The sequence below is a fragment of the Arachis ipaensis genome, chromosome B2, assembly GCF_059453495.1.
Source record: "Arachis ipaensis isolate K30076 ecotype BB chromosome B2, ASM5945349v1, whole genome shotgun sequence".
In the NCBI taxonomy this organism is placed as follows: domain Eukaryota; kingdom Viridiplantae; phylum Streptophyta; class Magnoliopsida; order Fabales; family Fabaceae; genus Arachis; species Arachis ipaensis.
The window spans coordinates 102,245,833-102,258,304 of NC_142437.1; positions in this window are offsets into that span (position 1 = coordinate 102,245,833).

Below are 12,472 nucleotides of genomic sequence, written 5' to 3' on the forward strand. Positions count from 1 at the left end.
TTACATGGGGAGTGGTCCTAGAAATCCCAACAATGATCCATATTCTAAGACATACAATCAGGGGTGGAGGAATCACCCAAATTTTGGGTGGAGAGATCAACCTCAGAGACCTCAGAACTTCAACAATAGTTCTCAGGGTGGTTTTCAACAAAACAACCATAATAACTGCCAATTTCAGTCTCAGCAACAACAAGCACCTTAGCAGGCAATTTCTAAATCCCAAGAAGATTCTAAATGGGAGATGATGATGAGTTTCATACAAGAAACCAGAGCCTCCATTAGAAACTTGGAGGTGCAAATGGGTCAAATGAGCAAGCAATTACCTGAAAGGTCTTCAAATACATTTCCTGGTGATACAGTGGTGAACCCAAGAGAAGATTGCAAGGCTATTCAATTGAGAAGTGGTAAGGTAGCTGGTTCTGAGACTAAGGTCAATGAAGATCCAGTTGAAAAGGAAGCTCCAGAGGAGAAGAAGGAAGAGGTAGAGCACGCCCCACCTAAGCGTGCAGACAACCCGTTTCCTGACTCTCTTTACACTTATCCCACCTTACCAAAGGCCCCCGATACAAGCCGAAAATGCCATATCCTCAGAGGCTTCAGAAGGCGTCCAAAGAAAAGAAATTCTCTAAATTTTTAGATGTCTTCAAGAAGCTGCAGATCAACATCCCTTTTGCAGAGGCTCTGGAGCAAATGCCTCTCTATGCTAAATTTATGAAAGAATTGTTGACCCACAAGAGGAATTGGAAGGAGCAAGAAACCGTGGTGTTAACCAAGGAATGCAGTGCTATTATTCAACACACCCTTCCTGAGAAGATGTCAGACCCAGGGAGTTTTGTCATTCCTTGCACCATTGGAGAAGTCGGCATTCAGAGAGCTTTATGTGATCTTGGAGCTAGCATCAACCTCATGCCACTTTCAGTGATGAAAAAGCTTCAAATTGAGGAGGTAAAACCTACTCGTATTTCTCTTCAACTTGCTGATCTTTCTATTAAATTACCTGTAGGTGTGGTTGAAGATTTACTTGTTAAAGTAGGACCATTTATTTTTCCTGTTGATTTTGTTATATTAGACATGGAAGAGGAGGTAAAACCCTCTATTATACTTGGTAGACCCTTTTTAGCTACAGGTAGAGCTCTGATTGATGTACAAAAGGGTAAATTAACCCTGAGGGTCAATGAAGAACATGTGGTCCTAAATGTTTTTGAAGCTCTCAAGCACCTTAATGATTCTGAGGGGTGCATGAAAATAGATGTTATTGAACCACTTGTTCAAGAAGTACTGGAAGCTGAGGTACTTGATGATGTTCTGGATCCTATTTCTGAGTATGAATTAGTTGAAGTTGATGATTTACCACCCCAAAAAGAGCTGATGAACACGCCTATAAAGGAGAAGGAAGCCCCCAAGCTTGAGCTCAAACCCTTACCCCCTTCTCTGTAATATGTGTTTTTGGGTGAAAATGATTCATATCCAGTGATTATTAGCTCTTCCCTGAAACCTGAAGAGGAAGAGGCGCTTGTTTCAGTGCTCAAGAGTCATAAAACAGCTCTTGGGTGGACCATTAGTGACTTGAAAGGGATTAGTCCAACCAAGTGTATGCACAAGATTCTTCTTGAAGATGATGCCAAACCAGTTGTGCAACCACAAAGGAGACTTAATCCAACTATGAAAGAGGTGGTCCAAAAAGAGGTAATGAAATTATGGGAAGCAGGTATTATTTACCCTATTTCTGACAGTCCTTGGGTAAGTCCTGTGCAGGTAGTTCCCAAGAAAGGAGGGATGACAGTGATCAAGAATGAAAAGAATAAGCTTATTCCTACAAGAACAGTCACAGGATGGAGAATGTGCATAGATTACAGGAGGCTCAACACTGCTACAAGGAATGATCATTTCCCCCTCCCTTTCATTGATCAGATGCTTGAGAGGTTAGCTGGTCATGCTTTTTATTGTTTTCTAGATGGATATTCTGGATATAATCAAATTGCAGTGGACCCTCAAGATCAAAAAAAGACAGCATTCACATGCCCCTTTGGAGTATTTGCCTACAGGAGAATGCCATTTGGACTTTGCAATGTTCCAGCAACTTTTCAGAGGTGTATGCTTTCAATTTTTTCTGATATGGTTGAAAAGTTTATTGAGATATTTATGGATGATTTTTTTGTTTTTGGTAATTCTTTTGAATCCTGCCTTAAACATTTATCTCTTGTCTTGAAACGGTGTCAAGAATCAGACCTTGTTTTAAATTGGAAAAAATGCCATTTTATGGTTATAAAAGGCATTGTTCTTGGACACCGGATTTCAAGTAAGGGAATTGAGGTTAACAAAGCAAAGGTGGAGGTAATTGAAAAATTACCACCACCAACTAATGTTAAGGCAATTAGAAGTTTCTTGGGTCATGCAGGATTTTATAGAAGATTTATAAAGGATTTTTCTAAAATTGCTAAACCATTGAGCAACATGTTGGTTGTTGATGTTCCTTTTGTCTTTGATTCTGATTGTCTGCATGTTTTTGAAACTCTGAAAGCAAACCTTACCTCTGCTCCCATTATAGCTCCCCTTGACTGGGATTCACTATTTGAATTAATGTGTGATGCTAGTGATTTTGCTATAGGAGCTGTTTTAGGACAGAGGCATGGTAAGCTTGTACATGTCATTTATTATGCTAGTCCTGTGTTAAATGATACTCAAAGGAATTACACAACTACAAAAAAGGAATTATTAGTTGTTGTGTATGCTGTTGATAAGTTTAGGTCATATTTACTTGGTTCTAAGGTTATTGTTTATACTGACCATGCTGCTTTGAAGTACCTTCTAACCAAGCAAGATTCTAAACTAAGATTAATCAGATGGGTGTTGCTCCTTCAGGAGTTTGATATTGAAATAAAAGACAGGAAAAGGGTCAGAAAATCAAGTAGCTGACCATCTCTCCAGAATTGAGCCTGAAGCAGGAGTGCAACCACCCACAGTTGTAACTAAGATATTTCCGAACGAGCAATTGTTCCTCATTCAGCAGGCTCCATGGTTTGCAGACATTGCAAATTATAAGGCCATGAATTTTATCCCAAGGGAGTACAGTAGGAAACAAGTGAAGAAGCTATTGACTGATGCAAAGTACTACATTTGGGAGGAACCATACCTTTTTAAAAGGTGTTCAGATGGTATAATCAGGAGATGTGTCCCAGATGAAGAAACACAGCAAATTCTTTGGCACTATCATGGTTCCGAATATGGAGGCCACTTTGGTGGTGAAAGGGCAGCTACAAAGGTCCTTCAGAGTGGGTTCTACTGGCCTACTCTCTTCAGGGACTCAAGAGCTTTTGTGAAGCACTGTGGCAGATGTGAAAAAGATGCAAATCTCCCTGCCAACCATGAAATGCCACAGCAGGGACTTCTTGAGGTTGAGCTGTTTGATGTGTGGGGTATTGATTTCATGGGACCTTTCCCACCCTCACATTCAAACAACTATATCCTAGTGGCAGTCGACTATGTGTCCAAATGGGTGGAAGCTGTGGCTTTACCCACCAATGATGCCAAGGTGGTAATGAGCTTTCTTCAGAGGTATATCTTTAGCCGGTTTGGCATCCCAAGGACACTCATTAGTGATGGAGGAAGTCACTTCTGTAACAGACAGCTGGACTCTCTTCTGCATAGATATGGAGTCCGTCATAAAGTGGCAACCCCCTATCACCCTCAGACAAGTGGACAGGTTGAAGTTTCCAACAGGGGACTTAAGAGGATTCTAGAGAAGACCGTCAGTGTTTCAAGAAAGGACTGGTCAAGGAAGCTTGATGATGCTCTCTGGGCATACCGGACAGCGTACAAGACTCCTATTGGTATGTCTCCTTATCAGTTGGTCTATGGCAAAGCCTGTCACTTGCCAGTCGAACTGGAGCATAAAGCTTACTGGGCAATCAGGTACCTGAACCTTAATTTAGAAGCTGCAGGAATTAAGTGAATGCTTCAGTTGAATGAGCTTGACGAATTCAGATACTCAGCCTATGAGAATGCCAAGCTCTATAAGGAGAGAACTAAGCTATTGCATGACAAGAAGATAGCCATCAGAGTCTTTGAGCCAGGACAGAGAGTGCTTCTATATAATTCAAGGCTCAAAGTCTTTCCTGGGAAGCTGAAATCTCGGTGGTCAGGACCATTTATGGTTACCAGAGCTTCACCGTACGGTCATGTAGAAATACAGGAAGAGAATTCTGACAGGAAGTTTACAGTGAATGGCCAGAGGCTGAAGCACTACCTTGGAGGCGAGATCGATCGCCAAAGATCCACTCATCTGTTGAATTAGCAGAACTGACCGTCAAGCTAGTGACATTAAAGAAGCGCTTGTCGGGAGGCAACCCGATAATTTCGTATCCTTAGTTATTTTTCGTAGTAGTAGTTTTCTTACTTGTTTGGTTTTTATTAAATTCTTACTAATTTTCTGATCATGCAGCTATTCTATCACAGAAACCGAACACCTCAAGATATTTCAAAAAAAAAAAAAAGCGCACACGACGCGAACGCATCGCTGACGCGTCCGCGTCAGATGGGTGTCTGTGAAAAAAATAAATTTGACAGAGAGTTGCGAGGGAGTGGCGCTGGAATAGTGCCTTTGGCATAAATTGTTCCACGTGACCGCGTTGATGACGCGTCCGCGTCGGGTGGGAACATTGGCCTGCCACGCGACCGCGTCACTCACGCGGCCGCGTGCCCTGGAATTCGACGTGAAAAGGGTGCACGACCAAAAGTTGTGCTAGAATGGTGCTGGATTGGCGCTGAATTCCCAATTCTACTCACGCAGACGCATGGCTCACGCGTCCGCGTCATTTCCTTCTAATGGCCACTCACGCGATCGCATGCCCCACGCGATCGCGTCACTTGGCAAAAAAATAAAATTTCAAATAGAGAGTTGTGCGAGTGCGAGGCTGCCCTCGCGCCAGTAGCATAAAACGGTTCACGCGACCGCGTGGCCGACGCGACCGCGTCAATCAGCATAAGCGCAATTCGCGCGACCGCGTGCTCCATGCGGCCACGTCGCTTGCGCCGCACAGCTTCCCTGATTTGCCAATTATCTTATCTTTCTTTTCTCCCAATCCTAATTCTCTCTTGTTCTTTTACCTGTATATTCTTCTTTCCTCTCACTATTTATTTTTATTTTCAGTTCTTTTTTGCTTGAGGACAAGCAAACCTTTAAGTTTGGTGTTGACGCTTCGCTTATAGGTTTTCTGTCTATTCTTATGGCACCAAAAGGGAGGCAAATCATCTTCGCGAAGGAGCACAACCTGAAGAATAAAGCGACCGCCAGGATAATTAAGGTGGTTGAGTTCCTTTCATTTTTTATTCCTCCCCTCTTTTTCTATGTTATGTTCCGGTTTTTTGCTATTTTGCTATGTTTGTTGCATGATCCTTTATTAGTTAGAATGCTAGGACTAGTTTAGTTTTCTCTTACTTGCCTTAATTCTGAAAAGATGTCTCATGTATTACTCACTAAGCTTGAATTTAAATAAAAAATTACAGAAGTGATATATTGCATGAGAAATTGAGTAATTTTTAGCGTAGTCTCATTTACTTAGATGTGGTGGTATTTTCTGTGATTCTGAATGAATGCTTGAATAGTGCATAATTTTGATAGTGAAGTTTATGAATGTTAAAATTGTTGGCTCTTGAAAGAATGATGAAAAAGAGAAATGTTATTGATAATCTAAAAAAAAAGCATGAAATTGATTCTTGAAGCAAGAAAAAGCAGTGAAAAACACGAGGCTTACGAAAAAAAACAAACAAGAAAAAGAAAAAGCAAGCAGAAAAAGCCAATAACCCTTTAAACTAAAAGGCCAAGGGTAAAAAGGATCCAAGACTTTGAGCATTAATGGATAGGAGGGCCCTAAGGAATAAAATCCTGGCCTAAGCGGCTAAATCAATCTGTCCCTAACCATGTGCTTGTGGCGTGAAGGTGTCAAGTGAAAAGCTTGAGACTGAGCGGTTAAAGTCGTGGTCCAAAGCAAAAAGAGTGTGCTTAAGAACACTGGGCAACTCTAACTGGGGACTCTAGCAAAGCTGAGTCACAATCTAAAAAGGTTCACACAGTTATGTGTTTGTGGCATTTATGTATCTGGTGGTAATACTGGAAAACAAAATGCTTAGGGTAACAGCCAAGACTCATAAAGTAGCTGTGTTCAAGAATCAACATACTGAACTAGGAGAGTTAATAACACTATCTGAATTCTGAGTTCCTATGGATGTCAATTATTCTGAACTTCAAAGGATAAAGTGAGATGCCAAAACTATTCAGGATTGTAGCTGTAAACCCCACTATAAGAAGAGACATGAGCTTAATCGAACTCTCATTCTCATGCAAATTCACATCCTAAGCTTATATTAGTTTTGGTTGCTTGAGGACAAGCAACAGTTTAAGTTTGGTGTTGTGATGCGTGAGCATCTTGTCTATCTTTTCCTAGTGAATTTGCATCTAAATTGTTGAATTTAATTAAGAATTAATTATATTTTAGCCACTATGGATGCTATTTTGAGTTTTGTACAATACTGTTTCTTTTAGGTAGCATTTGGCGGAATTTGATGGAGTTTCTGCAGAGAAAGAGAAGAAGTCAAAGAGATGACCAGCGAATACCAACGCGGACGCATGGCTCACGCGACCGCGTGGAATGGAGGAAATCGCAATGACGCGATCGCGTGCCTGACGCGAACGCGTGAACTGGAATCTACACAAATGACGCGAACGCGTGGATGACGCGGACGCGTCACATGCGCCACGTACAGAAAATGTAGAAAAACGATGGAGGCGATTTCTGGGCTGTTTTGACCCAGTTCTTAGCCCAGAAATCACATATTAGAAGTTGCAGAATGGACAAATCAAGTGGTCCCACTCATCAGCTGAAGACTTGTTAATTAATTCGAATTTAAATTCAAATCTTATTTTAGGAAAATATATTATTTTAATTTTAATTTTAGAAATTTGATTTTTTAATTATTAGGATTAGTTATAAAAGGGATCCTAATAGGGTGGTTCCAGAAGAAGATATTCAACAACATTATTTCATACAAATTTACATTCCATATTCCATGAGCAACTAATCCTCCATTGTTAAGGTTAGGAGCTCTGTCTATTGTATGGATTGATAATATTATTTTTCTATTTTAATTCATGTTTGGATTTATATTTCAATAATTGTTTTCGTTCTTTATTTTATGAATTTGGGTGGAACGGAAGTATGACCCATGTTCTATTTGAGTTCTTGTAAAACTTGGAAAAGCTCTTTACTTGAACAATAGCTTGAAAACATATTATCCTGAATTTCTAATTGTTTGTATTTAACGGGATACGTGACATATAATCCCTTTATTTTTGGATAATTAGGATTCTTGTGGCATATAAACTGGAATTTGATCAGCACCCTCTAATTGGAATCAATTGACCAAGGAATTGGCAGTTGATGAATTTTAGAGGAGACTAGGAAGGTCTAAGGAATTAGGGTCTAGTCACAAATAGTTTGCCATGAATTAAATCTTGCATGATTAAAATAGTTAATAAGAAAAGTCAATCAGGAAAATAGATAACTCTGAACCCTTAACTGCTTTCTCAATATTTTATTCCCAAATTAATCATTTCCCTGTCTTCTATTTAATGCTCTTTGAATATTCAACACTCTTTTCTGTTTGTCTAACTAATCCTATCAAATGCTATTGTTGCTTAATCCATCAATCCTCGTGGGATCGACCCTTACGCACGTAAGGTATTACTTGGTACGACCCGGTGCACTTGCCGGTAAGTTAGTGGGTTGTAAAATACCGCACCAGTTATGAGTTTTGATAATTGAAAGATAAATAAAATGTAAATTAAAATAAAGATACTTATGTAATTCATTGGTGGGAATTTCAGATAAGCGTTTGGAGATGCTTTATTGCTTCTGAACCTCTGCTTTCCTATTGTCTTCATCCAATCATGCGTGCTCCCTTCCATGGCAAGTTGTATGTTGGTGGATCACCATTGTCAATGGCTACCATTCGTCCTCTCAGTGAAAATGGTCCAGGCACAGCTTCTGTACGGCTAATCATCTGTCGGATCTCTCATCTCAGATGAAAAATACCAGGCACAGCTACCGTACGGCTAATCATCTATCGGTTCTCACTTGTGTTGGAATAGGATCTCTCTATCCTTTTGCACACTATCACTGCGCCCAACATTCGTGAGTTTGAAGCTCGTTTATTCTAGCACTTACCACGAAGGTTCTGATCTCTATGAGTTTGACTGCTCTGTTGTCAGGAGATGCAAGTCAAAGTCATGAACCAGAGGCCTAAGATATTATACTCCAGCTGTCATCCAATGACTACGTTGAACATCATGTAGACTGCTCGTGGTTGTCAGGCACGTGGATCATGACTAAGCGAGTAATGAAGATAATGGGTGATTATCACGGGTCACCCCTTCATTCTAACTTAACTAAATTAAGAATGAGAGTATATCTTGGAGAAGAGACATGCGTGAATTGAAAGAGAAACAATAGTACTTTCATTAATTCATGAAGAACAGCAGAGCTCCGCACCTTAATCTATGAGGTGTAGAAACTCTACCGTAGAAAATACATAAGAGAAAAATGTCTTGGCATGGCCATGTGGCCAGCCTCCAAATGTGAAAAGTGGCATAAGCCTCGAATATAATAGTAAAAAGTGCTATTTATACTAAACTAGTTACTAAGGATTACAGAAAATAAGTAACTAAGTGCAGATAGTGCAGAAATCCACTTTCGGGGCCCACTTGGTGTGTGCTTGGGCTGAGCATTGAGTTTTACACGTGCATAGGCCTTTTCTAGAGTTAAATGCCAGCTTGGATGCCAGTTTGGGCGTTTAACTCCAGTTTTGGTGCCAGTTCCGGCGTTTTACGCCTGAAAAGGGTCTCTGGCTGGCGTTGAACGCCAATTTGGGCCATCAAATAGCGACCAAAGTATGGACTATTATACATCGTTGGAAAGCCCAAGATGTCTACTGTCCAACTCAATTGAGAGCGTGCCAATTGGGCTTCTGTAGCTCCAGAAAATCTACTTCGAGTGCAGGAGGGTCAGAATCCAACAGCATCTGCAGTCCTTTCTCAGCCTCTGAATCAGACTTTTTCTCAGATCCCTCAATTTCAGCCAGAAAATACCTGAAATTGCAGAAAAATACAAAAACTCATAGTAAAATTCAGAAATGTGAATTTTTGCATAAAGACTATAAAAATATACTAAAAAGTAACTAGAACATATTAAAAACTATGTAGAAACAATGCCAAAAAGCGTATAAATTATCCGCTCATCAGTAACCAAGGGTTGGCCAAAGATAACCCAGTTTTTGAATGAGATGGACACACAAATGATGCGTGCACCAAGATGCTATGGTGGTTGATAGGAGGATTAATGTCGGTCTAGAATTTCTCAATAGAGTTTTGTTGCAAGCATAGTCTAAACCAACGAATAACCCTCGATCAAAATTTAAAATGTATGTTGTAACAATACAAAGCAAAATAACCGGGAGTATTAATCCCGGGTCGTTCTCCCTAAGAATTACAATCAAGTGCTCAAGTATTGGCTATGAGAAAAATCGGGGGTTAGATAGCAATTGATACAAAATTAAATAGCAAAAAAGTAAATGGTAATTAACTAATAAAGGAAAGGAGAGTCAAATGGTAAAAAGTCTTGGCAAGAGGTTGATGGTTAAGGATCACTATCCTTGTTACTAACCACAACATGATAATTACAAGAGCAATCCCACTTTGTCATCCCCAACATCGGAGGAAAGTCAAATGGGCCTAACTAATCTTAATCCATAGTCCTAGCCAATTCACTAATTAGCTTAGTGAAAGACTAGCGTCAATGGAAACAAGACTCATTAGGATCTCCAAATTGTCAATCAACTTGAATATTAGTAACTCAAGGTCATCCAAGTTACCAACCCAAGCCAAGAATACAAAAATCTACTATAAAACTAAAGAGTATTTCATCAAACACTTAACATGCACAAAAGTAAAATATGACAAATTGCAAGAATTGTAAAAGCTATAACTACCAAAACAAGAAGGCAACAATACCCAATCAAATAAACATTATTAAACATGAAAAATCTTAAATTGTATTAAAGGAAAATTTAAATTGACAAGAGAGTTCATGAACTAAAATGAACGAAATAAAGGAATTAACAAGAAAAACTAAGCAAATTGAGACAATAGAACAAGAAAATATTAAGATAACTAACAAGAACAAGAATAAAAATCTACATCTAAGAGAATTTAACCTAAGACTACACTAAAGTCTAGAGAGAAAAAAGAGCTTCTCTCTCTAGAATTTTACCTTAAAATATGGTAAAAACTATTCTAACGCTACTTCCTACTTGTCCCCCTTATCCTCCTTGAGAATTGCATCAAATACTTTAGAAATGAGTTGGATTGGGCCCGAAATTAGCCTAAAATTGTGAGCCATGTGTTCACTCAAGTGAAATCAGGTGCTGGCAGTCATGCATACGCATGAGGCGGCATACATACACACAAATTGGCAAAATTTCAAATCATGCGTATGCATGAGGCATGCGTACGTGCAACTGAGCAGATTTCTAAAACTTCATTTATTCATAAATTCTCCACTTTACATGCTTTTTCTTCACTTCTTCAAACCATCCTTGCCTTCCAAGCCTGAAATCACTCAACAAACATATCAAGATATCGAATGGAATAGAAGTGAATTAAATTTAGCGATTTAAAGGCCTAAAAATCATGTTTTTAATTATTAAGCACAATTAGAAAAAATTTACAAAAACATGATATTTCAATGAATAAATGCAAGATAAGTTGATAAAATTCACTCATTTCAATACAAAATTTACCATAAAATAGTAGTTTATCAATCTCCCCACACTTAAACAATAGCATATTCTCATGCTAAACATCAAGGAAGAAACAAGAAAGGGGTGTCAACATTTATTTGATGCAAATTGTCTATATGCAATCTATCTAAATGCATGTAATTACTTAGTCAAAAATAAATCAATTTCCAAGAATACATATATGAGCATAAGGGCTAAAGCAACCACAACCAAGTCAAATCCACAATTGAATTGAGTCCTAGAGGAGAATTTATAAACTTGCAAGATAAGAAATAATCATAGGAGAAAACATAGAGTTGAGCAATCAAACCCTTCACCGGATGTGTATATGGTCTAGTCGCTCAAGTGTTTAGGGTTGATTCACTCAATTCTCCTCTAATCATGCTTTCTAAGATTTGTTCTTCAGCTAACAATCAATAATTATTCAATGCATGCACACAAATATCATGAGGACTTATCCAAAGGTTGTAATGGGGCTAGGGTAAGGGCAAGGATACATATGGTCAAGTGAGTTTGAAATTTGAATCTTTGATTAACTTAAGTTCTCACCTAACACACATAACAACCTATACAATTTTAATGCAAAACTAGCTACCCATTATTCACTTTTTCACACACTCATGCATTCTTTTCAATTCACATCCTATATGCATTATTCTTATTACTTTACTTTGGGGTTAACATTTGTCTCTTTTTTATTGCTTTCTTTTTCTCTTTTTCTTTTTCTTTTTCTTCTTTTTATTTTTCTTTTTATTTTTTTTCTTTCTCTCTTTTTTTTCTTTTCAAAATAAAATATATACAAAAGTATCAATGCATATGGTTTAAACATTTAATGCATGAGTATGTACCCAATTCCCAAGATCTTCAACAAAAATACAAAAATATACTTTTATCTCATCCAATATTCTCCAAACTTCACCACACTTAAATAATACACACTCTCACTAGTCTAAGCTAATCAAAGACCCAAATTAAGGACATTTATTATTTTTCACTTAGGTGTAGTGATGTGCTAAAATAAAAAACAAAAGGAGATTAAAATAGGCTCAAAATTAGCTAACAATGGTAGATGAAAGGGTAAAGCTATTTGAATAAGTGAGTTAATTGAAATGAATGCCTCAATCATATAAATACATTCATACACAAAATAATGGACATAAAGAATCAAACAAATCAAAGGTTACAATCATAGAAAGAGAATAATACACAAGAATAAAAATAATGGTTAATATGATGCAACCACACAATTAGGTTCAAAACCCACAAGGTTGTGTGTTCTTAGTTCAAAAATCATGTTCCACAATGTATAATTCAAGCAAGTTTCAATGAAAAATTTTCACTCAAATCAATTGGGATGCCCTATAGATAAATTCCTTGAAAAATTTCATTATTTTGACTAAGCTTATTATATATATGTATATATGAAAAGAAATGTAATAAACTAAGAAGGATGCAAATAGAGCTCTAAAATATATGCAAACTAAGAAAAATGCAACTAAGAATTCTAGAAGACCTAGAAATGGAAGAAAGAAAAATGAAATGTGAAAGTGCTTGGATTAGAATTTTTCACCCAAGATTGGCCAATTGGTTGGACAACCTCCCCACACTTAAAAGTTTGCAC